We start from the raw sequence: 24,658 nt of genomic DNA, 5'->3' as shown, positions 1-24,658 counted from the left end.
TATTTTTTTTTACATGTAGCCTATCTAGTCTTTTATTATAGACTAGAGATTTAAGATATAAGTATATTTATTATATAGATTTATTATAAATGCATGCCAAAATGTGTAACCTCTATGTCCATAAGTCTTATTTCCAGCTTTGAACTGTGCAGTCTATTTTGTGAAATTATTTATTTACACTATTCATAAGGTGTTTCCCAACACCTTATCTTTACAACATTTTCTACATATTAAAATTCTTATATAAATGTATTCATTTAAATGTGATTTTCTTGCTGATTCCCAGAACGTCCAGTATTATTTACAACACATTTTACTACATTACAATTCTTAGAAATATATTACCATCAAATATTTGCATTTATTTATTTCCTTATTTATTTTAATCGGCTTATTCCCAGAACCTGCCCTATGTATTCATATATTTACTTAATTAATTACATCTTTTCAGTCCACCTTTACAACGCATTCAACACGTTAAAATTCATTGTGCTCCTGTGCTCCATTGTAACTGCATAACAAGCCTTTGTTGATGTGTGAGTGTGAGGTCATCTTCTTTAACCGCACACTGCTGCTCTTTGATGTTTCAGTATCCGTGGTGATGAGAGGATCCGCTGTGGTGACACTGGAGTTGCCACGGGGACTTTGTTTGTTTTTAATTTCCTCACTGGCTATTGTTTAGCGTGGCCGTGTCTAGAGAGGAGGGGGATCTGAGGCCGCTGTCACAGAAAGTCGTTCTACATGACCTCCTGTAACCTTTCTTCTGGCCTTCATGGCATCCCAACATCCCTATTGACTGCCTTGGCTGATGAAGATATTTTCACATGCACACGCAGAACATCAAATAGTTGAAGTAGATTAACGCATGGACATGTTCTAATCATGCAAAGACCTAGGCACGAATACGACTGCTAGATGTGCAATGCCCTAACTTGTAATATATGGGTGAAATAAATCGCTTGTAGGGCTTAACTCTTTACATCATACTTTTTTCCACAGATTTAAAGTGCACCCAGTCGTATTCCACTATGGTGCTGATGTTCACTTAAAATATGATGATATAATGATATTGCTCACAGTATCAATCTATTCCATTTGATTGCTTTTTGAGATGGGCTCAAAATCCATCTAGGAATAATAGCACCATCTACCTCTTTATATTGCATGTATTTGTTACCTTTAGCCCAGTAGCAATAAATTCAATCTAGTCTCTTGGATTTGGACCACTGACCACTAGGAACTGGTCACAGTGAGCTGCCACAGACCACTTTACCTCCACCACACACACACACACACACACACACACACACACACACACACACACACACACACACACACACACACGCACACACCTTTATGAGTAAACATTTATGAGAAATCAATCTAAATCTTTTAAAAGTTTTTGATGGGTCAGTGCAAACTTTCTGTTTTGCTTGTATTTTTTGTGATTTAATTGATGGCCTATTGTTCAAAAGTTTGGGGTAAGTGCGATTTTTTTTTAAAAGAATGCATTTCATTGTTCAAAAATACAGTAAAACAGTAATCTTGTGAATATTAAAATTGAACAACTGTTTTAGTTACTATTTTAATACATTTCAAAGTGTAATTTATTCTAGCAGAATTTTCAGCATTATTAGCCTACTCTGGTCTTCAGTGTCACATGATCCTTTAGATATCATTCTAAAATATTTTCTATTTCATAAACAATATATAAATATGTATTTAAGAAAAAAGTGTTACTGGCCCCAAACGTTTTGAACGGTAGTGTGTAGCCTACACAATGAAAATATGTTCATTTTCATGTTTGTATAAAAATCACATGTTAGGCTAAGGTCGACTGAATTTCTAAGAAACAGTTTCACCAAACATTGTAGCTTAATGAGAAACTGTTGAAAATATGCCATCTTTGGTAATCCTAAAAAAAAAATCATCAAAGTCCATAGTTACAGTAGGCTACTTTTAAAATCCTAATATATTAATATGGTATCTCCTAAAAATATAAATAATTTTCTCACGTGGAGTACGGAATATGCTTCAAGTCGATGTAAAGTCTTTTTTTTTTGTGTAGGCTATGTTTACGTTAGACTTGTTACATACATGGTTAAACAGTGTTAAAAGTCGAGCGGTTGCACGTGAAACACGTGTTGCAGGCAGAACAACAACGTCTTCACATTTAGGAGTCAAAATCAAGTGAGTAAATTATCTTCTCCTATTATTGTGATTATTGTTTAATGTGTCTACAGGGAACGTCAGTCTCCGAGCATCTCACTCATTAGTTTTTAAACTTCGCGACATATTGTTTCCTGCGAGTACAAACATTCAGAAAGTAAATTGCTTATGAGTGATTACTGTCTTTCATTACTGTTCCCACGGGAGCTGCTAATGGAGCCCAGATGGCAAGTAAAGCCACTTTAAGAAGAAAGAGAAATCAGTGACATCAGCCTATGTACATTTCTCTTTTTGTCCTATAAAGAAACTTAAATGTATTTTACACATTTGTGTTTACAGTAAATGGTAATCTTTAGACTCTTTTCATTATCACTAATGGACACCTTTTCATTACCACTAATGGACACATACCTGTTCTATACATTTTACAGTCAACCTTTGAAATAACCTAGAATCATTGAGTGTGATGCCTGACTTTATTGTCCAAGTCAATTTGGTTATTTAACACAAGAGTGCAATAGATAGAGACTGTGATCTTATAGCTGTACAGTTTAAAAGTCAATGAACTTTTTTGAGGAATTGCTTTTGGTCTAATAATCACATAACACAAACCTTGAACAGGAGAACTCCTAAAGAATTGACATGACAAGGCAAAGTTGATCTGCATTTCTAGTCTGGCTGGAAATGTTATGAAGTTACTACAGCAATTACAATGCTTGCGTTGTAAATGAAAAATTCAGTGACTCCTGTGACAGTGATGTATTCTACATTGATCATCCTCTGTAATTTTGACTTGCTAATTAATCAACTTTATTTATGCGGTTATGGAAAAAAATCCTAATGAGCAAAATGCCTCAGCAATCCAGATGCGCTCAATCATATAAACTTTTAGAAATATGCTAAATATGTACATACATTTACCCATTTTTAAAACCAGTGTAAGCTTTGTGGAGAACTACAGAAAGGATATTAACATGCACTTGAGAGACTTTGAGCAGCTTTTCATTAAGATGACTGCTTCAACTAAGTAAACTGATTCAGTTAAAGAACAGTCTTTTATTTAGCGATTAAATATCAAGAGTGTTGAATTCAACTGTCCATGCACTAGTTGACAGAGCAGTTTGTCTCTTAATATATGTGGGCTCTTCTTGAAGACGTATTTCCGTTTAATTAAGTGTACATTTTTACAACTTTTTTTAAATGTATAAATTGAAATTTACATAATGTTCGATTGTTTGTCGCTGTACTTTGTGTTATATTAACTAAATAAATTAATAAATACAGATCCATCCAACTAGGCCACACTACTGAATCTTTCTCTGAAATGGCTTTAACATCCCTTGAACTATTGATAATAACAATTACAACATTTGCCAAAAAGGAACATGGCTTATAGGCTATCTCTCCAATTATAAAGGATGAGTGTGAATATTGTCTTGTTTTATTTCTAAGCTAGTTTACTGAAGCAAAGTAGTCTTATTTAAATGTTTGAAATGCAATATGCTAAGTGTGACAATACATTAGTAGGCAGTTTTGACATGAATTACCTCATATTTTGTATAACATTGTATATATCGTTTCATTCATTTTGTCCCGTTCAACTATACCGCTTTTACATACAGTTTCAAAAACAGCCGATGAGGGAATGTCCATAAACTGTCAGCTATCCAATTTTCCTCCTTTGGATAGTAATATAAACTTTTATTAGTGAATGATTTCTTATTACTGTGCATATTTTTATCCATTTTTTTTTTCCATATAGAACTTCCATCTGATTACATAGCTCTAATCCAGGAGTGATCACTGGACAGGCTTGACTTCTCAGCTTTGGGTAAGACTTGCAAACAACTTCATGGCCTAGCATACATTTAATCCACAAAATTAAAAAATGTAAAAGATTTTTATAAAGTGGCTGTCACTTAAATTCATTGGACCCCTAAATGGCCCCACCTTTCATTGTAATGAACTCCAGACCTATATATGCACACCCTCAACCCCCAGGATCATTGCATTGGGCAGCCCACCATATTTTATGCAGTTTTTCTTGTGTTCATTTGCATTTTTATGCAAGGTTACACACAGGGGCTCGATTACCACCGCGAATAGATTAAGGAAACTATCAATCACGTCTCTTGTCGGACACAATGAATCAGGCACACCGCTTACCTGAAAAAATGGAGGTGTGGATAGAGTACTGTCTTTTAGGAAATAATGACCCCAGACATGATCCAGCAAATGTCTTGCAAGGTTATGCTTTCGAGTGAACTTTAAGAAGTCATCATGAATATTATTATGATATACAAACACAGATGTTGGAGAAACTGATGGCATTATACTGAATTAAACACATAAATGACAGCTTTATATACTGTGTGTTCACTATTTTTTGCTTTACAGATGCTCTTGATTTGTCAACTTATAGAAAAGAGAAGCTATATAAAAAAAACTGCACTACTTTCTGGGGCGAGAAGGGCTTAAAACTTCAGGCTAATGATAACAAATGACAGCTAATGAGTTGTCCAAACATAACAAATGAAAAGAATTAAAGGCTTAGAAGCACCACTGTTTCATTAAAATGCAATAAGGAAAGGAAAGATTAGGTTTATGGATGAGTGAGGATTTTTATTGTGTAGGTTTGGTTTGGAAATGGAAATTCACAAACAAGGGCAGAGTCATGTTTGCTTAGCTGATGGGATGTGATAAGCACCTATGCAATTTAGCCTACCTATGCATATGGGGATGCGCGTACAGTTTGGCATGCTAATTTTTCAATAATCTTGTGTGATTCAGGAAGTCTCTCTGCTTCAATGTTTCTTTTTTCATGGTTTCCAGACATCGTCCCCCCCCCCCCCCCCCCCAAGTCTTTGCGCTCGACATTGAGCACAATATCATTTATCTTTATGATTGTATTCCTTGAGTAGCAGTTTTCTTAACAATAATCAATATTGAAGTCGCCATTGGCCAAAGCGACCAGAAGAGCACAGCTGTATGAAGAAGGGGGAGGTGAGGGAATTCTTCCACTGAATTGACCTTGTCAGTGTAACAGTGCTGTTTGAGTTTGGCCCTGAGCATTCAAACACGCTCTCAATCACCCCTGGAACCCAGCAGTCCACACTTGGCTGCAGTAGTAGCCCTTCGCTATGATCTCAATTTGTATGTTGTCTCGGGCTGTTACGACTTGACATGGTAAAATGAATGGATTGATCTATCGTTTGAGTTTATCTCCTTCCTGGAGGCGGGATAACTTGTTTTTGAGACTTGTGTGAAGAATAAATAATTCGAATGAAACGGCGCAAAATGTCGCATTAAGTCTGATTTTAGCGGCGGGTTAAACTAATTACCAGGAATAATTTCAAGAACGGCTTGAATGAGGATGATGATGCTTTTATTATTGGTCTGTATTATCAGATATTGCTTTTTTTAATCCTCTTACCCTAACAGGCAAATTATTTTCTTGTTTTTGAATAATTTAGTTAGGCTCGTGCTCAGTACAGTAGATTATTATTCAGTTTTGCTCTATTTGTTCAATTTGCATAAATTGAATTTACATTGATGTATTTTGTATGTTTTTCACATTGCTGGGCCCGGCTCATTTGTGTAATTTTGTTTTTATTTCACGGCAGCTCTACAAACCATATAGCTAGTCTCTGCCGAAACACTGTTTTAACTCTTGACTGCATTACATCTGTTAATGAGCTCGCATATTCGGGACGCCGCCGTGAATTACTTTGCATGTTTTTAAAATGCCCGGCACAGAGTGGGTGCTGTGTGCTACCCATCTTACAGCAGTCTCCCATAGGGAGTGGAGAATTACACTTATGTTTACTGCAGAAAAGGAGGCGTGCTCACAATTAGATTGCAATAGAGAGCCCAGCAGTCCACTAGACTTCATGCCAGGATTTACAGAATGAATACATTCAGCCATCACACAAAGTCAAAGGGGGCTTCATTGTGAGGGCTGGTTTGTTGCTCAGTGTTGGTGGGCCAACATTGGATAGCTCATAGTCATAATAGGGAAGGCTTACTATTCATAATGCTATGGTCAGATACACCCATTTGAACATTTAGTTCACTCAAAAAAGAAAATTCTGGCATTACTCACCCTTATGTTGAGATTTTAAAGAATGTTTTAGCAGTTTGTGTCCATTCAGGAAAAGACAATGGTTTCCAAAACTTTCAAGCTCCAAAATGTTGTACCTATGACTCTGTTATATTCGATGTTATATTTTTATTTACTTAAAAAAATTCAAAACATTGATCAACGCTGGAATACATACATACACGGCATCTAATATGCAGATACAAAAGCTCATGATGTTTGGTCATGTGATGTGCGAGAACCAATGAGTTTTGATGATAATTGATGGTTCTTGTTTCCATATTTGATGTAGTCTGTGTATGTGTGTGTTGATTTAATATTTTGGTTTGATTAGAAGGTGATTTAAGACAAGTGTTATGTAAATTAATTTAAATTAATTAATTTAACTTTTTTTAAGCTTGAAAGTGTTATTGCAGTGTTATTTTAGTATTATTTATATAATATTATAGTATTTATTGGTATTTAAATTATTTGTTTATATTTTAAGTTTTAGTCATTTGTTGTTGTTAAAAAATATATATTTTCATTCGTTTTTGTTTTAGTAATTTTAGCACCTCAACTTATTTACTCAACATTTTCAAGTTTTTCATCCAATATTTATAATTTATTTCAATTACCAAAATGTTGTTAACAGTTAACTACACTGCCCAGTTGCCTTTCATTGTATGGACAAAAACATTTGTCTAAATATCTTATTTTCTGTTCCACAGAAAGAAAAAAAAAGAAAGTCCTATGAGTTTGGAACCAAATGGTAAGTAAATAATGACAGAATTTTCTTTTTGGGCTACTCCTTTAAGAGTTCTATAGATGTACGTTAACATCTGAGTTTTGAGAGGAATACATATGTATGTTTTTGTGTGTGTGGGTGTGAGTGTGTGAGGATGAGAGAATATCAGCAGTCACTAAATCATCCTGTAATCAGCTCTCTGTGCGGATCCATCCATGCATGTTGAGAGCGGAGTCTTAGCGTGGCCTGCCTGTGAACGCACCCCCCCCCCCCCTCCCGTAGCCGACCCCATCTGTAGCCCATCTCCTTCTGCATTATCTGGAACCTATAAAACTCCTGAGCGGCACAAAAGAGTTAATGATTCCTTTTGTTTTGTGGAGGGGGGGACGGCGCACGGGCAAATGACAACAACAGATCCATCAAACTTAGCGGCGCTGGGCATATCAGCACTTTCTCTTCACCGCTGAAGTGCACATATTGCGCGCTGCCCCTCCCCCAGGAGTGGCAAGCGGACCGAGGGGACAGGGCAGCCCTCGGTGGCCAGCCAGGACTTGATAAATGACTGGAGCAAACTTCCCTGTCGCCAGCCGGAGAGGAGCCCCCCTGCAGTGAGCTACATCATCCTAACAGCATTATTCTTTGTATGCTGTTTGTCGATAAAGCCACCCCCCCATGATTGGCGTGGTAACACGGGCAGGTTAATTGGAAGGCTGAACTGTGAAATGGCACGGGAAGTGCACAGATATTGTCCCCACACCATAACATATGAAGAGTGTGTATCTGTCTATCGATTACATGCTGGGTTCACGGCACCACCGTGAGCCACAGATGATTGGGGATGGGTGATAAATGTATCCCGGGACAAATGTATGGACACCGACGCCATGAAGGCAGGCACTAGTCAGAACTTAGTTGGAGCTTTTGTCATATATATTTGTTCTTTGTTTTCATAGACCTAAAGGGAAATTTCACCCAAGATGAAAATTCTGTCACCATTTACTTGTACTTATGAACTCCAAACCTATATGACTTGCTTTCTTCAGCTCTTTTAGTTGCAAAAGGTCACAAAAGCAACATGAAAGTAGTATATACATCTTGTGCATGTGATTCTAATTGACAAGCTACCTGGAATTTGTGTTGTTATTCACTGAAAATCTTGATATCTGAGGGGTATTACAGAAAACAAGATTAACTTACCGTCACATAGTCTGAACTCTTGGTTGATAAACCCAAACCTCGGTCTGGAGTAAGTTCAGTCAACCCGAAGTATGAAACTCAGAGTTAACGCCGGTGACCACACAAAGACAGTCTCAACCGAGCGCCGTGCATTTTTTAATCTTATCTTTTAATCTTTAATCAGTTTTTTTTTTATTTTTTTTTTACTGTGAACAATAATTATATTGTTTGTCTCATGCAAATTATAAATTCAAAAAGTGTCTATGCTTGCAAAGATAATATGGCTGTATAAGTTTATTATTTTATTTTTAGCCATCTAGCTTCTACATTTCTTGTAAGGTGAGATGTGTCATATGTAGTTTTATTATATAAACACATTATATAGAAAAAACCCTTTTGAGTGCAGATCCACTACTGCATGTGTGAGATAAAATAAATACATTAGAGTAAAAGAAACTTTATAATGAAGTATATAACTATCAATAGTTAAAAATTAGGGGTGGCAATGGCAATCTTTTGGTACAATTGACTCTCAATTTTGAATCAAATTATGATTCGATGTATGCATATTCTTGCCAACAGAACCTGTTCCAGAGCAGAGAATAGGTTATACTTACCATGAAAGTTACCTCAGGGTTTGTCACATAACCTGCTTTCTAGATCAGTATAGTTGATTTGTTTACAAATCTAACTGATCCAGTTCTCGAGTTTAACTCACGGCTCTGGCTCAATGATAACAGCTCACTGGATTGGAAGATTATCAGTGAATAGTGAATTTTTCTTTTTTCTTTTTTTTTTAACATTGAACTTTTATATGGCTCCAGAAGATGAATTTAAAGAATAGAATATAGTGCACAAGGAGTATGGACTACTTTTATGGTACTTTAACGATACTATTTATGGTGCTTTTGCATCCTTTTTTAAGTTCCGTCACCCCTTTATTGTAACTATGTTAAAGTATAAAAAATTACAATTTTTACCAAACTAACCACTGATGTTATTTTTCTTTTACATATTATTATTTTTACTGCATTTTAGATTTTTTTTAAATAAACTTTTCTATTTTTAAACTCATTTTATGATTATATCTATGTATAATACTTTGGAAAACATGTCTAAACTTTTGTTTAATGAAGTGTCATATTGGAATATAAAACAATTCAAAAGTTCAAGAAAGTAAGTCATACAGGTTTAGAACGACATGAGGGCGAGTAAATAATTCTAGAATTAAAATTGTGTGAATTGTTCCTTTGAAAATACGACACATTTTTTGACTTCCCAGAGACAATTTATCTGAAGAACTATTGCATGTAGACAGTGCTGAAAATGCATTTTCCCAAGGGTTTAACTGCATTTCAGACCAGCATAGTGTCAGAGAGGCATGGCAATGTTTTGTGTCTGGACTCTTACCTGTAGCAGCTCTCTTTAGACAGTGATCCTTTGCTTCAGGAGGCCTTTTGATCAGAGGGCCATGCCTAACATCAGATGGAGGACACTTGATACCAGACAGAGGAGGTAATATAACACAACGTCCTCCTCTAGAACTTTTGCTCCCTGTCTTGCGTGTCTGGCCACCCTGCTCCCTGATACTATCAGCAAGAGAGAAAGACTGACAGTAGCTCGGTGCCAAAGGACAGGACATAGGCTTTTTACAAAGCTTGACAGGGGTCAGGTATTTAGTTGCTGTGCTTTTTTTCCTTCGAGAATTTCCCAGCGAGTGCGCAATATAAATTCGATAGCCTGCACATGCAAGTCATTTGGCTTGTGCTTGTGTGTTTGTTCATCTAAACATTTGTGTGTAGCTACTGTATGTTTCCATGTGTCTGGCTGATCAGGTTTTGTTTGTTTTCCTTCCTTAACGTGTCTATCTGTTACCCAAGTTATCTCTCTTCACATAAATGAAGCATTACGCGGTCAAAGTGCAAGCATCTCGGCAGTGTGTTACTTCAATTACCTTCCCATCATTCCAGGTAGCACCATGATTCATTGTTTGGGTATCAAGAGTTTCATTAGTTTGATTCCTTAGTCTAGATATATAGCTTATTAATTCTGAAATTAATTGCAAATGCGAAGTGACATTTTACAAGAAATGTTTAGCATAGCATGAATTATTACTTCGCTAATTTGATGCAAGGCAGTTGGGTCCATCCGTGACTCCAGAATGTTTTTCTTTGGCTAATAAAATGAGGCATTCGTTTAACTTTTTATGTGTTTGGTCACAAGAATTCAACTTAAATTTAGTATTCTTAAATAGAGGCCTAAAAGCATTTTATTAAGGCTGTGGCCAAGTAATGTAATTGAAAATGTATTAAAGCCTAAAGTAATATGTTTTCTACACAAATTTCTAAGGCCTAAAATTATCAGCATGATGAAAACTTTGCTGATGGAAAAACCTGTTGTACACAATCTGTCTTCTGATTTATAGTTCATACTTTTTAGCAAGCAAAAGGGCTTTTAGTATCATTCTCAAAATGTACACCTTCAGGTTGTTGTACACAAGTCCTTTTGCACTGAAATACTTACTGATTTTTATAAAGTACAAGAATACATTTTATATGGCTATTAATATTTCAAGATGAACACTTACTGGACTGCGGCAACGTAGGTTTACTTAATGATCCATACGTCATTATTAGAAAAATCTCGTATCAAATATGGTACATGAGGCTTTTCAGGAATGTTTATTTGTACGTCTCTCAATCATCATTGTATTGCATGGCATTATATGCTTTGCCCCCCACAGTGAAAAGAACAGAGCTTTGATCATAAAACTTAACTAAGCATTTAAAAATTATCTCACTAAGACATTATTGGGAGATATAGAGTTAACACTGATATGTACGCATTCTATATAAGTAGTCGTACACAATCTCATTGATTAGCATTACAATTTCATCTTACTTTTTGACTATATAAATATGACTATATAAATATCAGCAACTGCAACAATTTGCTTATTTTTTCTCAATTATTGGCCCTCAAATAGATTTTTCCTTCTCAAATGTGAGCACAATACTCTCACTATACCAGACTGTATGAGGCATCAAACATGGATTTAAAAAAAAAAGTATATATCTTTTTTTTTTTTTACTATTTTCAATGGTCAGGCCTTAAAGGGTTTATATTATATTATATTATCTAGAATTATAGAACATAAAGAAGCTCTATAGAAGCTCTACAGTCTGTGCCACTGATTACATTTTTTTTTATGTTCGCAGTGGGACAACAGATGAGTTGCTTTGACTTTCTGATCAATGTTGTTGATGCAAATTCTGTCATCTTTCACTTTAGTACATAGTCGGATATCGTCAGCAGGACAACAATCAAAGCATCTTGCAGTAGCCTCGAGATCCACGTGTCCGCTTCACCTCCCATGGTCTGCCTGTGTGAATGGGTGGAAGGCCCCAGCAGGCAGTGTTCTGGCCGCCTCTGTGTTTCCTGAGCCTCCTGGGGCCGGGTGAGTCTGCCTCCTCTCTGGGTGGATGGGAGGATAAGACCGTCCCTCACTGCACAGTGCTGGGGTCCAGATTGCTATACTGGGACAGTCTGGAGGTGGGCTATGGCACTCCAATTCATCTCCTGCTGTAGCTCAGCGACGAAAGCGCCTAGTGCCCACTTCTCATCTGTGGGAGCACTCAGGAAGATGGATTGGTTGGCCGGACCATCAGAGGAGGCAAAGCGTGTGGCTAAGAGCCTATGTAGCACGTGGCTGCTCTCATATGCAAGTTTGATGAAAGACATTCACAAACAGAGTCTGGGGAGCTTCTTCTGTATCAGATGTCTCAAAGTAGCGTATACTTTAGAGCAGGCGAAAGTATGAAAGCGGCACACGCTGGCATGGGCCATTCATCACTTGCTGTTCACTTTTATGGTGTACTTTGAATATGACGTTCAACGATGGCTTTCGAAATTAAGATGCTTCCTTAAGTCTGTCTCTGTGCCTTAGCACGTTCCACCTTGCTCGAGCCGCTGCTCATAATTACATGGGCATGTCCAGAAAGACAGACTAAATTACACACAGATATAAGATGAGGTGCTATCGGTAACATTCTTATGATGTTCCTATTAATCAGCTTGGCTGGTTTTTATCACAGTCCGCCCTGCCCACCGCTGGCCAGGCAATAATCAGAAATACATAAAGAAATTCTAGTCGAGCCAGGACCCAGCTTTGTCTTATTATGGAATAAACCTTGTGGAAAATATCGGTTCATCCCCAGAAGCGGCTACAAATTGGTCCTGCGTGACACGCTTGGAATTTCCGCCGCATTCCATGACCTAAAACAAAAATGACATGAACATTGACAAATTTGACAAAGAAATTTGTGCAAAAAACAACCTCTATTTGGTCAGCCAAGCAGCAAATATGTCGGATGATATGCTTTATTAAGCAATCCATTTTTCAGCAATAGCGGTGCCATCTGCAAAGGTTAGCGTGCATCAGGCTACAGAAATTTCATCTACCTCTCTGGGCCTCGGCAAACACTCCGGCACATTTTTCATGTACATACAATTTTGGATGCAAATAGAATACTTGATGAAAGGGATGACCTTCTGAAGTGACTCCTTGGCAGTAAGGTAGGACGGAACAGGCAGCAGGAACAGAATGAGTTACTGCCCTGGCTGATCCAGCAGCACTGAAATATATGACTACTGTTCACACACAGAGTGAAAGCTCACCCCCACCCTACTCTGCTACATCTCGTTTTGCAGTGCCTGCTGGATAAAGAAACTTAGCAGAACTTAAAGGTGATATCCTTCCAATTTTGCCTAAAGACCCACTGAAAGTTGTTTATATTTTAAGGTCTTTTAAAATATGACACTGTAAATAAATAGACACTCTATATTGTATTTTTAGAAACTGAAAATAAAATGTATATAAATATGTATTCAAATGAACATAATAATTGAATAAATTGTACATTAATTAACGGACATGATGTATTCGACCCATAGGACAACTAATATCTTCACCCTATTCAAATATTATAAAAAAAAAAATTTGTTTAAGGTTTTGTGAGCATATTGCGTAGTGCTTGGAGTCAATCGTTTTACTTGTGATAACAAATTGTGCAGACGTTATGAACAACACATTAGAGACAACATGAGATAACTAATGACATATTTAACTGATGAACCTGATTATGTTGTAGTCAATGCTTTTTCCTGTGAGATTTGGAAAATCTGTAGCTGTAAAGCTTTTTTGACAAATAATTTTGTCAGATAAATACCTTTTTTTTTTTACCCTCATATTAAAAACTAACCCCCCCATAAGACCCCCCCAGAAATATTCTGACATGTTTTGCAGAAGAGTTCTGCTCAAACACCAGTCTTCAAATTAATTGCAATAGCATTAGAATCTAATTCTTCCAAATCTGAATCGTCTGAGCTATCCACATTCATTTTTAGATCTGCTGTATATCAAGAATTGGTAGTGTTTCTTCTAGAAAAACATCTGAGACAAAGCTGATGCCATACTTAACTGTTTAGTCTCCTGGGCTATGAAAGACAAATAAAAAAAATAAAAATAAGAATCTGCCACAACTAAAAATATTTCTCTCCCTAAATTTGTAACTGAATCTAAGCGCAGTTTTTTTGTCGCCAATGATTGTGTCACCATGTAAGCAATGTTCTAGCCGCTCTGTCTTTGTTGTCTGAGGTTTAACAAATGGACAGTCAGACAGCTAGTGTTCCACTTACTCAGAGGTGTTGGTCTCATCTGTATTGTGGCTGGCAGCACAGTCATCTTCATTCTCTTTGTCCTTACTGAGGAAGGTGATCTATCAGACCACAGACATCATGGTGAATCTAGCTGGCCTCTGCCTTCTCCCATTTGAATTGAAGACACAGTGCTTTAGTGCTCTGCAAGCGTTCCTCTAACCAGGACAGGATTGAGAATGAGTGAGCTGTCCTTGGCTTGTATTACTGTCCCAATATGATTGAGTTCCTTTGTTGGAATTGAAGAAAGGATGAAAATTGAGGACTTGACTTTCTGAGCCATGTGTTTCAGTAGGAATCAGTATCTCATTTCCATCTAGGTCATTTTACCTGTTTTTTTATATTATGAGTAGTGAACTGTTTCATAAAAACTTTTATGGAGGATTTTTAGCTGACGCTATGAATAAGATTAGCTTTCCGAATGCGTAGTCTCACCAACTCTGAGCGCAAAGAAAAATCAGGATCTCATTTTATTACAACAGCTTCATTATTGTATTTGCTGTTGTAATTTAAGATGTATTGTGCATATTTATATAGTTAAGACATGATAACCTACAATATGATTCGAATGTTGGGTATTTTAGCACTGATCAAGAACATATTTTTGTTTGTGTTCCCCAACAGAGCAAGTTCCAGCAGTCTGACTCTTGTGGGGGGATGATCACAGCGCGATAATTCGACTGACTAAGAAGTTCCTGCTTCAATGACTTTGTCCCACGGAGGGACACGACTTCCAGACCCCTCAGATTGATTGTTTACTTGGGAGCTGAGGGAGAAGAGCATCTAGTTGTTTCCCAAGGTGAGCGTTTTTCCAAACACCTGCTGTTAAATAAGCAGGGCAGACCTCTGGCCGCCTCTCTCCGGCCAGGGGAATACACCGGCTTTGTCTCCGCGATGAAGAACTAGAGCTATTTATCCACCACCCCCCCCATCCGCTGGATGTGTCACCAGCGAGGTGCTTAGGCTTGAGTGTTATATATAGACTTCCTCAGCCTCTAAATAGAAATGAAATGGGATTGCCAGTGTTTTTGTTGGGCCAACATCGGAGGGGAAAAAAATTAGAGATCCGTTCCTTGTGTATTTCATCACCTGCAAAGCCAATGAGGGAGAGCGCTGTGTGCCCGGCGACTGCAAACTGCGCCCAGGTTACTGCACGCTACAGTAGCCAAGAATGTGTGGTTCTGTAGATGATTAAATCAATACAATTTTGACAAGACATGTAGGAACATGCCTCTTTATTTTACGCAGTTCCTTCCCCACAGTCAGGGGGCATTTATCACCCAACCCCGGCGCCGTCATCTAATGGAGATTGTTCTTTAGCCTGCGCTTGATCGAGAGGCAGGATTATGATGCATGTCGATAGTTTGCCGAGATATTGACACAGGGACAAAGAGCACAGCCTGCAGCCGCTAGCCCGCCTATTCCCAACACGCGGCGACATACGCACACAGTCATCACGGAAGTATCCCCCGTGGATGATTCCCATTGATATCCCATTGATGAATCGGCCCAAGCGGCTGGGTGACTGGAGGCAGTCGTTAAGACCCCCGCAAACTCATTCAGCTAGCGATTAACTCCGCGAACGTCTGCCACGTTTCTCGTCTTTATTTACCCTGGCCGTTTTCTCAGTGTGTTCTCCCTGTCCTCCCACCAGACTCTCGAACACATCCTCGGGACCTTTATCGTGGGCTTCTCACAAAGGGTTAATGATAAAAGACAGAACGTGAGGAAAAGAACGCAGAGGGATAATGAATATGAAAAAGGGGGGCTGCATTGGAAAGAGGAATGAGATGGGGGGGAGCTAATGACAGGTGTAGCTGTAAATTCTTCATTCTGCATGGGCTGATGGGAAGCGCTCGGCTGTGCGCTCGCCTGTGACTTTACAACTAATCCTGTTTGTAAGTTATTATTTATCTTCAGCAAACTTTGTCAAACTTGGGCTTTGATATTTTTTTTTTTCTCCTCCCTCCTCCGATTTCCCTCTTGTGGCTCGCTCTCGCACATGCTCCCCACATAATTTATGACTGCCTCTGGTCCTCATGACAGATTATTAAAAGTAGAATTAGTTTTTTGCGCTGGATTTTTCCACTGGGAATTGGGAAGGCAGTCCTCTCAGAGGAAGGTCTCTTACGAGGTCTCCATTACTAATAGAAGTTTTTTCCCTTTTTTTGATGGGGGTGAGAAGACTAATGATTTGAATTTACTGTAGCAGGCGTCACGTGGTTGGAAAAGCATCAGCAGACGAGACAAGAGGTTAAGTTCTTCCCCGTAGAGAGCTTTATTGGATTGTTTAGCAGCAGAAGGATAATGTTTTTGTCAGAGAATGCCGGAGCACGCTAGTCTGGCAACGGAGAGAAGAAAGATGAAGAGACCGAAAAAAGACAGAGCGAGAGCCAGATATGGGGAGACAGAAAAGAGCTTCTCTCTTATGTGGGTGGTTTAGAGATAGAGGGACACGGAGACAAAGTGGAACCGAGACAACATTGTTTTATGTAACGCAACTGGACAAACTGCGAGTTGGAGATTTCCAAATACGATTTATTTCCTCTTTTGTTCTTTTATTCTTTCTGTCATGTGCTCAAATGCAAAAAAGAAAAAAATAGAAAAAATTCAGGATAGATGGGCACACATGCACACACACACATGCACACACACACGCACACACACACACGCACGCACACACACAAAGTGCTATTTCCATTCACCTGATGGCCGTTTGGAGCTTGTTCTCCCAGCATGCTACTGCAGCATGGGAACCAGAGGGGAGTCACAGCACAGCTGAGAGCCTCGGCTTAATCTTATGCATCATTAAGCACTCAGCGGCAAGCCAGCGCTGTTCATATACATCATCCACGCTTAATAAACATAATGATGACATAAGATGTAATTCTAGATGAATTTTCATTTTATAGGGAAATGGAGAATTCCTGTAGAAAGGAAAAGAAAGAAAAAAGTAAATTATCAGGGAAGTACAAAATAAATGATGTTTTTTTCAGCAAGATGAATAGCGGTGTTTGGGGCTTTAGAGCGGGAGAGGAGAGAGAGTGCGATGCGGGAAGGGGATGAAGGGGCAGTGGAGGTGACTGGGAAAGGGGGGCACCGGCCATTTGTACGTTTTAATCGCGGGAGTCTTGATAGACAGGCTGAGGGAGTCGGAGTGGGACTCATCCATCATGTGCACTGAAAATCAGTAGTATGAGAGGTAGTGTTTCAGGCCGGGTCGCCTTACAGGGGAGGAAATAGGATTCTGATGAAAGTGTGAGGGGAGAGTGGCCCTAGACACTTGCCGGGGCAGCCGGGGTCACCGAAAGGCAGAGGAGACCTGAGATTACCGCATGTGCTCGGAGAGCAGGGGTCCCGGTAGCCCAACCCGGACCCATTTCTTGTAGCACAGCGACGAGCGGCACCCATGAATTAATGCAAAGAGGAGGGAGATGAATCGCCCTTTGAAATTAGTGAGCACTTTGAATTCCGACGGAGTGGGCCGGGCAAACTACTTCCCCTCTATCAGTGACTCTTGACACGGGTAGATAAAGGCGCAGAACGAGCATCTACAAATCAAAGCGTAATTACGACTGCTGGCATCCCATAAACGCTTTAGTCAAGATGGCCGCTCGGAGCTGTGCGCTGTTTGTACAGCTGTGTGAGCCCAAGCTTCAGATGCGGCAGAGTCAGAACGCCAGCAAGTGCACAGTTGCATGTCTGCCAAAAGGCTGAGGAAGTGGAATGCTCTGCTTCTGTCTAATGACTAACTAGAGCAGATCAGCCCCAATGCAACCTCCCTGATGCAGTACTAGGAAACATACAAGAGCACAATTAGTTGTCTTTAGATGTCTTTTATCATTCTGTATATCTTTATTGTGGTTATATTGACATCTTAAAAAAAAAGCATCTAAAATATATTTATATATAAATGCTTATAGCTAAATATATAGCATATATAAGCATTTGAATCAGCATTTGCATGGATTTTTATTTTATAATGTACATTAATAAGTAGTGAATATATACTGTATATATATATACAGTATAAGCAATTAAATGTACATATTTTGTAATGTACGTTGTTTATATTGTGTGAATATATACTGTGTGAATATATCATTTGTGTGTATAGACGTTGTGTGTATTTAACAAGGATGCATTAATTTGATCAAAAGTGATAGTAAAGACATTTATAATGTTTAAATGTATAATGTATAAAATATGTCTGTGTCAAATAAATGCTGTTCATATGAACTTTCTAAAGAATCCTGAAAAAATTGTAGCGTAGTTTCCACAAAAATATTAAGCACCACAACTGTTTTTAACCTGGATAATATAAAGAAATACTTGTTGAGAATCAAATCAGCATGACTGGAGTAATGATGCTGAAAATACAGCTTTGCCATCACAGGAATACATTACATTTTAAGCAGTTAATTTAAATTGTAATAATATTTCACAATACCACTGTATTACTGTATTTTTGATAAAAAAATTAAGCCTTGGTGAGCATAAGATATTTCTTGGAAACGCATTAAAAAAGCTTTTGCATGGTAGTGAATGGACATATTTTATCATTTACATTGAATAAATAGTATTACTTATAATGTTAAAATGACTGAAAAGTCATTTAAAATGTGTCATATATACTATGAGCATTTTAACATTTTAACATAGAAATCGTGGTGCAATTGTGAGTAGAGAAAATAAACACTGTTTAGCACTCCACTGTTGTGCCAGGACATGTCCCGGTAAACTTGCTGCCAATGTTCTACTGGATCTTTTCCCAGAATGCAAGTCCTTGTTAATGTGGGCATTCAGTGTTCTCAGAATGTATGAATTCATGAGTTACATAAATCATACAAGTGCAAAAAAAAATGTGAACGAACAAATAGCAAACATTCCATGTAATAAGCTAGCTAACATCTTCCCCCTCATCCACTCAAACAGATTTAGAGCATTCATTTAAAAATAATGGTACCAGAATTATGCTGAAGTATGTTTAAGAATGTAAGTCAGTCTTTCGTGGTTGTAAGGTGATATCATTATGTGTATCACCTGTTATGGAACATCCTGACAGAATCTAGTAATCTTCCATTGACCTTGAACCTCCTTTATGTTGTGCAAATGTCTGTGCTTTTGATGTATTCTTGCTCTCATGAAGTATAGAGCTGTTCCTGGCACCACTTGCATATTGTATCTTGTTTCTCCAACTATTTAAAGTGTCAGCGGTTGTCTTCTGTTGCTTTTATATGCTGTTATTAACGACACAATGCTAACCGCCCAGAGTGTACATCTAATTAAAACCTCCAAACAGTTATAGCAAGGAATGAATCCAAAAGATAGGATATAATCATAGCGGATAATGTGGTTTTTTTCCACTGCCTTTGGAGGTTGGGTTGTAATGGGCTATCTGTATTCATACTGTGGGTTGTGAACCCACTCAATGATTGTTATAGAGCGCTGTAAAAGTTGTAGGTTCCTGCGGCAGATTTTATTATTGCCAGCTCTCTTATTTCAAAGCCTCTTTTAATTTATTACTGATTATTTATTTGAGATTAAGGTTAACTTATTGAAACCTCCTACGATTAAACTTTGTAACTGTAATCCGCACCTGTCTTCCAATCGATTGGCATGATGCTACCAATGCCACGGTAATGGGTTTGGTCATAGGGATTGCATGAATTAATAAAATGTATAACTTGAATGCAAGGAAAGTCACAATAGGCTGGTGCACGTCTCCTCATAGGTTCGCAAAACATTTGAGAGCCGTGTATATATTGTGATTTAGATTTGTGGAGTGGTATATATGTATCTTTCTGCCGTAATGCATTTTTGTCAGTTTGGCCGGGGTCTCCACAGTTCCCTCCTTTCATTCCTGCCCTTTGACACCGTCATCTCCCAGAACCCAAGCCTGCTGGCCTGCATTCAAGCCCCCTGTCTTAACCTGAAGAATTATGTGTGCAGATAATTAGCTCTTATAGGTACACTTTCCATTTCTTCACTTCACTAAGCACATCATCTTCCTTCCCTCTTTATTGTTTGCTTTGCTTTGTCAGATCGATGTCTTGCTACTGCGTAAGTAGCAGTCATATCTAAAGCAACATAAATCACAACAAGGTTCCCTGTCGCACCAGTCACCGCGCGCTCCGTCTAGAAACGCGGTAGGGAGCGTCTTTTTTTCCGCATGGATCTCGGATCCAGGGTATGACTGTGCTCAGCCTTTCGATGTCGGTTTGTGTGGCGCTGTGCTCACTGGTCTTTTGCCATGTAAAATGGAATGTGATTACACAGTGCTTCGCTTTGGCTTTCAGAGGCTGTCAGAACATCAGGCATTTGTGTCAGATCCCTCTCCGCCCATCCCATAATATCCTCCTGCTCCCTTTGAGTCGGGGGCAGACTGTTGAGGGGGAACTTATCAGATTATCCCCTATCAGGTGCCTTGGTGGGGAGCGGGTGGGCAGCATTTCTCCTGCCATTACTGCCAGCCCTGTGATCATGCCCCGCTAATGAATGCGCAAATGCAAATAGCCCTTCCCTGTAAAAGTTGACATTGTCTCCTGTGATAAATTTTCTGCTGAGGTAAGAGACAATTTAGAGTGGAATTACAAGCAGGCTCTTTGTCACTCTTCGGGTCCATTTACATCCGTAATTAGCTGTAATTCCACTGCACCCATTAGAGAGAGAGATAGAGAGAGAGAGAGAGAGAGAGAGTCACCACTGAAACAGATAAGCAGTAAAAAGGGGCGAGAGAGAGGAAAAGAGAAGCGCCAGATCTCTTGATGCTTTGCACAGCGCCGTCAGCTGGTGATTTATATGCACCCCTACGTGCTTGTCGCCACGCCAATGGGTGTAAACATTGATTAGGAGCAGGAAATGAGGCACACACTTTGTCCTCTGTGTCAGGGTCTTTGGGTCGAGGAAGAGGAAGGCTCATGGCCTTAATGTGTACAGTCCTCAACACCTGAGCGCATTTTAGAGGGTGGCGTTAGATACGCCTCTCAAGCATTACCCAAACAAACACATGACATTGTGCCACAGCGCTGCTTGAGTGACAAGCTCAGACTTGTCATTGAGTATCTTTTGACACTCAGACACACGGGAGTCATAGTGCATGATTTTCCTGTGTGAGGATGATGTGCATCAGCCGGCAAAACAAATGTGGATTGATGGAAAGCTTCGAATGAGATGCACCAATGATTGTTTTGTGTTGTTTTATGTTTTTGAGCATACCTACGAGTGTTGCCCGCCACGGGAGGTAAATTAATGCAGGGCTACGACCTCAGTGTGTTTACCGTGTATTTTCCCCTGTGGTGCACATGGGGCCAAATAATCCTCAAAAAGGTCAAGACGCACGTCTCCTTCCCTACTTCTTCACCCCTATCTAATGAAAGTGTTTCCTGTGTTTTGTATGACATCTATCTTAGCCAATCCCCTAAATCCTGTCATTACAAAGCGTAAGTGTTTGCTAAAGCTCCTGGACAGATTTCACATAAGCCATTAATAGCAAAGAAATGTTTTTCTTAGTGAACTTAGTAAACACAATTTTTGGGGAAGCTGCTTAGAGACCGTAGCTTGCCAAGCTACAAACTTATCATAATTTGAAGTAGTTAAGCTACAGCCATTAGGCTACAAGCTAAAAAAAATTAAATAGGTTGAAGTTATTAAGGGAGTAAATAATATGCTTTTATAAATCAAATATATCCAGTTATATAATTTATAAATTAATCAACTGTACTCATGCAGGTACAAAAACAATAACAAGCTGTTTTGAATGAAGGTGTATGCAATATATTACATAATTTCCATATTGTGGAAGTGCTATATGCTTTGACCATGTATAGGTATATATTAATACATGTAATGCTATTTTTGTCTTCATTTATAAATATTTTATATGTAATATTCACAAAGTTTAATCCTTTATTGTGTACATATATTGCACATACATGTTCCCATATAAATGTGAATATGTTCACTTCACACATATATACACACACACAATGAATTACAACAGATTTCTAGTTCCCAGCATGCCTTGCTTCTGACTGTTAAAGGAGAGCAAATGTTAAAATGAAGTGTTATGCTCAACATTAATATAGGGGGAGATCTGTTAGTGTTTAATGTTCTATTATTTTGGAATTTAAAAGGGTTTATGGTATGTCTGAGCTTTTGGGGTTACCATTGTGCTGAAGAGAGCCTTTGGTTAGGTTGACGATTGGCTGAACACCATTAAGACTACTTACTATTTAAAAGTAATGGCTGTGCACTCCTCATCTTGGTTAAATACTTTACTTAAATTCATGCAGGTGTGCTTGTGCTTTTAATAACTAGCTTGAAAATATGACACATTTATAATGTGAATAATTAAAAAATATAAGAAATATATTAGGCTATATATTTCTCTATATACAGTATGTGTGTAAATGCTGCATGAGTAAATATATCTGCAATATATTACACATGCAGTACCATATCTGATTACATATACATCTATACCATACATTATGATATAGGCCCTAGTAAATATATTGTCACATATTTTTCAATATAAGAAAAGCGGCAATTCCTTATGTATTATTCAATTTATTGTGATGTATTAATACAATAGGCCTATTTATTCTGTATATTTTCAAATATTATATAGGACTATTGTAAAACCATATATTATATTGGTCATTCATATGGAAATATATTTTCTTTTCATAAGGGTAGCTCTTGACAGCATCCAACTTGATCTAAATTCAACAAACAATAATTTGCATTACCGAGTCAAAAATATGGTACATTCAGTATAAAAGGGAGTCGAATTGGCGAATCATTTTTAATTGTTCATTTACATAAACCACCTAGAATGAATTGCAATTTCCAACGCAACAGGCTACGAGAGAGAACCTTGCCATCAGTGTGCACGGTCGATGATCAAATGTAACATTTATTGACATTATATGAGGAATATATATTTTGAGTAATATTAGTTTAAATACTGTATTATGAAATCAATCAGCACCTTTCTAGCATATCATAAATAGCCTACTGGAACACATGTCCCTACTTTTTTGGATAAATGTATCGTCTTTACCCGCAGTAACGTGGCCTTCAGAACGTGTTCGTTCTGCGTTTGTAATAAAGAGCTGCTTCATCGTTGACTCACGAACGATAGAAGACATTTGCTCGTTTTGTTTGCTATTTTTGTTTTCTGTCCTGCAATTTATCTTGGTTCATATAAATAAATGGTTGTTGCAAGAGTGATCTGTGCGACTGAATCGAACTGAATCGCAGACTATTTCATACCTTTTTGCGAACCCATTTTGACCTATTTGATGCGATTATTCCTGAATCACTATTCTAAACAGTTGATAGAAAACAAGATTGATTGCTGAAATATTAAGGAAAATAATTATCAAGTAATTTCTGCCAATAGACAAGGAGTTATCAGTAATATTTTACAGTGGCTTGTGTCTCAGTAAAAAAAAGTAGAGATCACTTTTTAGTAAAAATGTTCCTGGTTGGTTAACTTGATAAGCTTCTTAAAAACAGCCAAATTATGTTCACAATGCTGAAAGTGTTTAGGTTAGTTGTGTCGCTACATTTGGTTACTTCCCAACACTGGCAAACAACAACCTTTTTCCTTTTTCTTTTTCCTGTGACCTGTCCCATTAATGATCTCTTAAACAGTGCCCTTTCATTGACCGTTTATTTGACCTCCATTTGGGAGCCATACCTGAGTGCTTTTGTAATGCCATCTTCCAGTGAGCTTTAATGAGGCTCATTGTGATGTCTAATTGTCTAGCAGACATTTAACACATCAAATATCATTTTCCTGGATTCATTAACTATAATGAAGAAATCCACACTACTAGATTCACAATTTCAAGCGTCCTGTATGTCCAGCTCTGCTTTGTTGATGCCAGCAGTCGTCCCCCCTCCCCTTTCTCTTTTTTTTTTCTCTAGTGCTGTTTCATTCCCTATGTACCTTCTGGTCTGTTACCCTGGTGTTGTAAAACATAGATGCCTGAATTGTGCATTAGGGCACCATGATTACATCCATCAATCATGTCAGAGAATTTGGAAATGATGGTTTAATGTACCTTTTTAACTACATGTAACTTTGTTGCTGCCTCTGTACACGTTTTGTGCCATCGATATGAAATGCACGAGAAGGAAGGGTGGAAAAGAGAGCAAAAACCCATTGTGTTTTTTCCCTGTCATTAAGCTGTGCCTGGGAGATGATGTGGAAGCCGTATGTGGTCCAGGGGAAGTATTTATGGCCCTGCTTGAATCTGGTTGGGCTTCGCTGATAGCTGAGATAATGGGAGCGAATGGGATGCAGCGAGCTGTTCTAATGGCACCAACAAGACATGGGAACAGCCAGGATAAATAAATGTTAGCCATTTTCTCTACTCCACACCATTTGCATGTTCTATCATTAAAGCTGCTTAAATAGTTCCGATAATAGAATAATAATAAAAGTACTGGTTGCATTTAAATAGTGTAAAGCAGGTCTTTAAATTTTCTTAATGCATTTAATGCAAAGGCTCCGTGTTTCAGATGAATAGTGGAGTTGTGTTCGGCTGAAGATAGCGGGGGCTTTAATTTTAATTTGTTTTAATTCTGACACTTATGCTCCAGTGGCTTTTCTTGTGAAATGGGGATGAATACAAACAAGATTTCACTTCATTAAACAGCAACAAACTGTACGGAAATTGCACTTACTTATGGAAATGGATTTTAAGCATGCAAAGCATTACTTGCTCGGTCTACGCTGAAATTTGAAAAACATTACA

General features: G+C 38.2%; 1 protein-coding gene across 3 annotated transcripts in view; it reads left to right on the top strand.

The window, feature by feature from the left end:
- The first annotated feature begins 2,064 nt into the window (after positions 1-2,064).
- Positions 2,065-24,658, top strand: part of cdhr1a (cadherin-related family member 1a) — a 116,336-nt gene continuing 93,742 nt past the window's right edge. Inside the window, exons 1-3 of one of the 3 annotated variants that reach the window (XM_079634205.1) lie at positions 2,065-2,190; positions 3,932-4,000; positions 14,511-14,685. The gene's annotated coding sequence lies outside the window, so the exon portion shown is untranslated. Of the gene's footprint in view, positions 2,191-3,931; positions 4,001-6,992; positions 7,020-11,608; positions 11,629-14,510; positions 14,686-24,658 lie in introns of those variants that run through there. The other 2 variants (XM_079634206.1, XM_079634207.1) reach the window with 2 other exon arrangements.

This window comes from Phoxinus phoxinus (genome assembly GCF_949152265.1).
Source record: "Phoxinus phoxinus genome assembly, chromosome: 14".
Classification (NCBI taxonomy): domain Eukaryota; kingdom Metazoa; phylum Chordata; class Actinopteri; order Cypriniformes; family Leuciscidae; genus Phoxinus; species Phoxinus phoxinus.
This window is presented reverse-complemented; position numbering and strand designations above follow the sequence as displayed.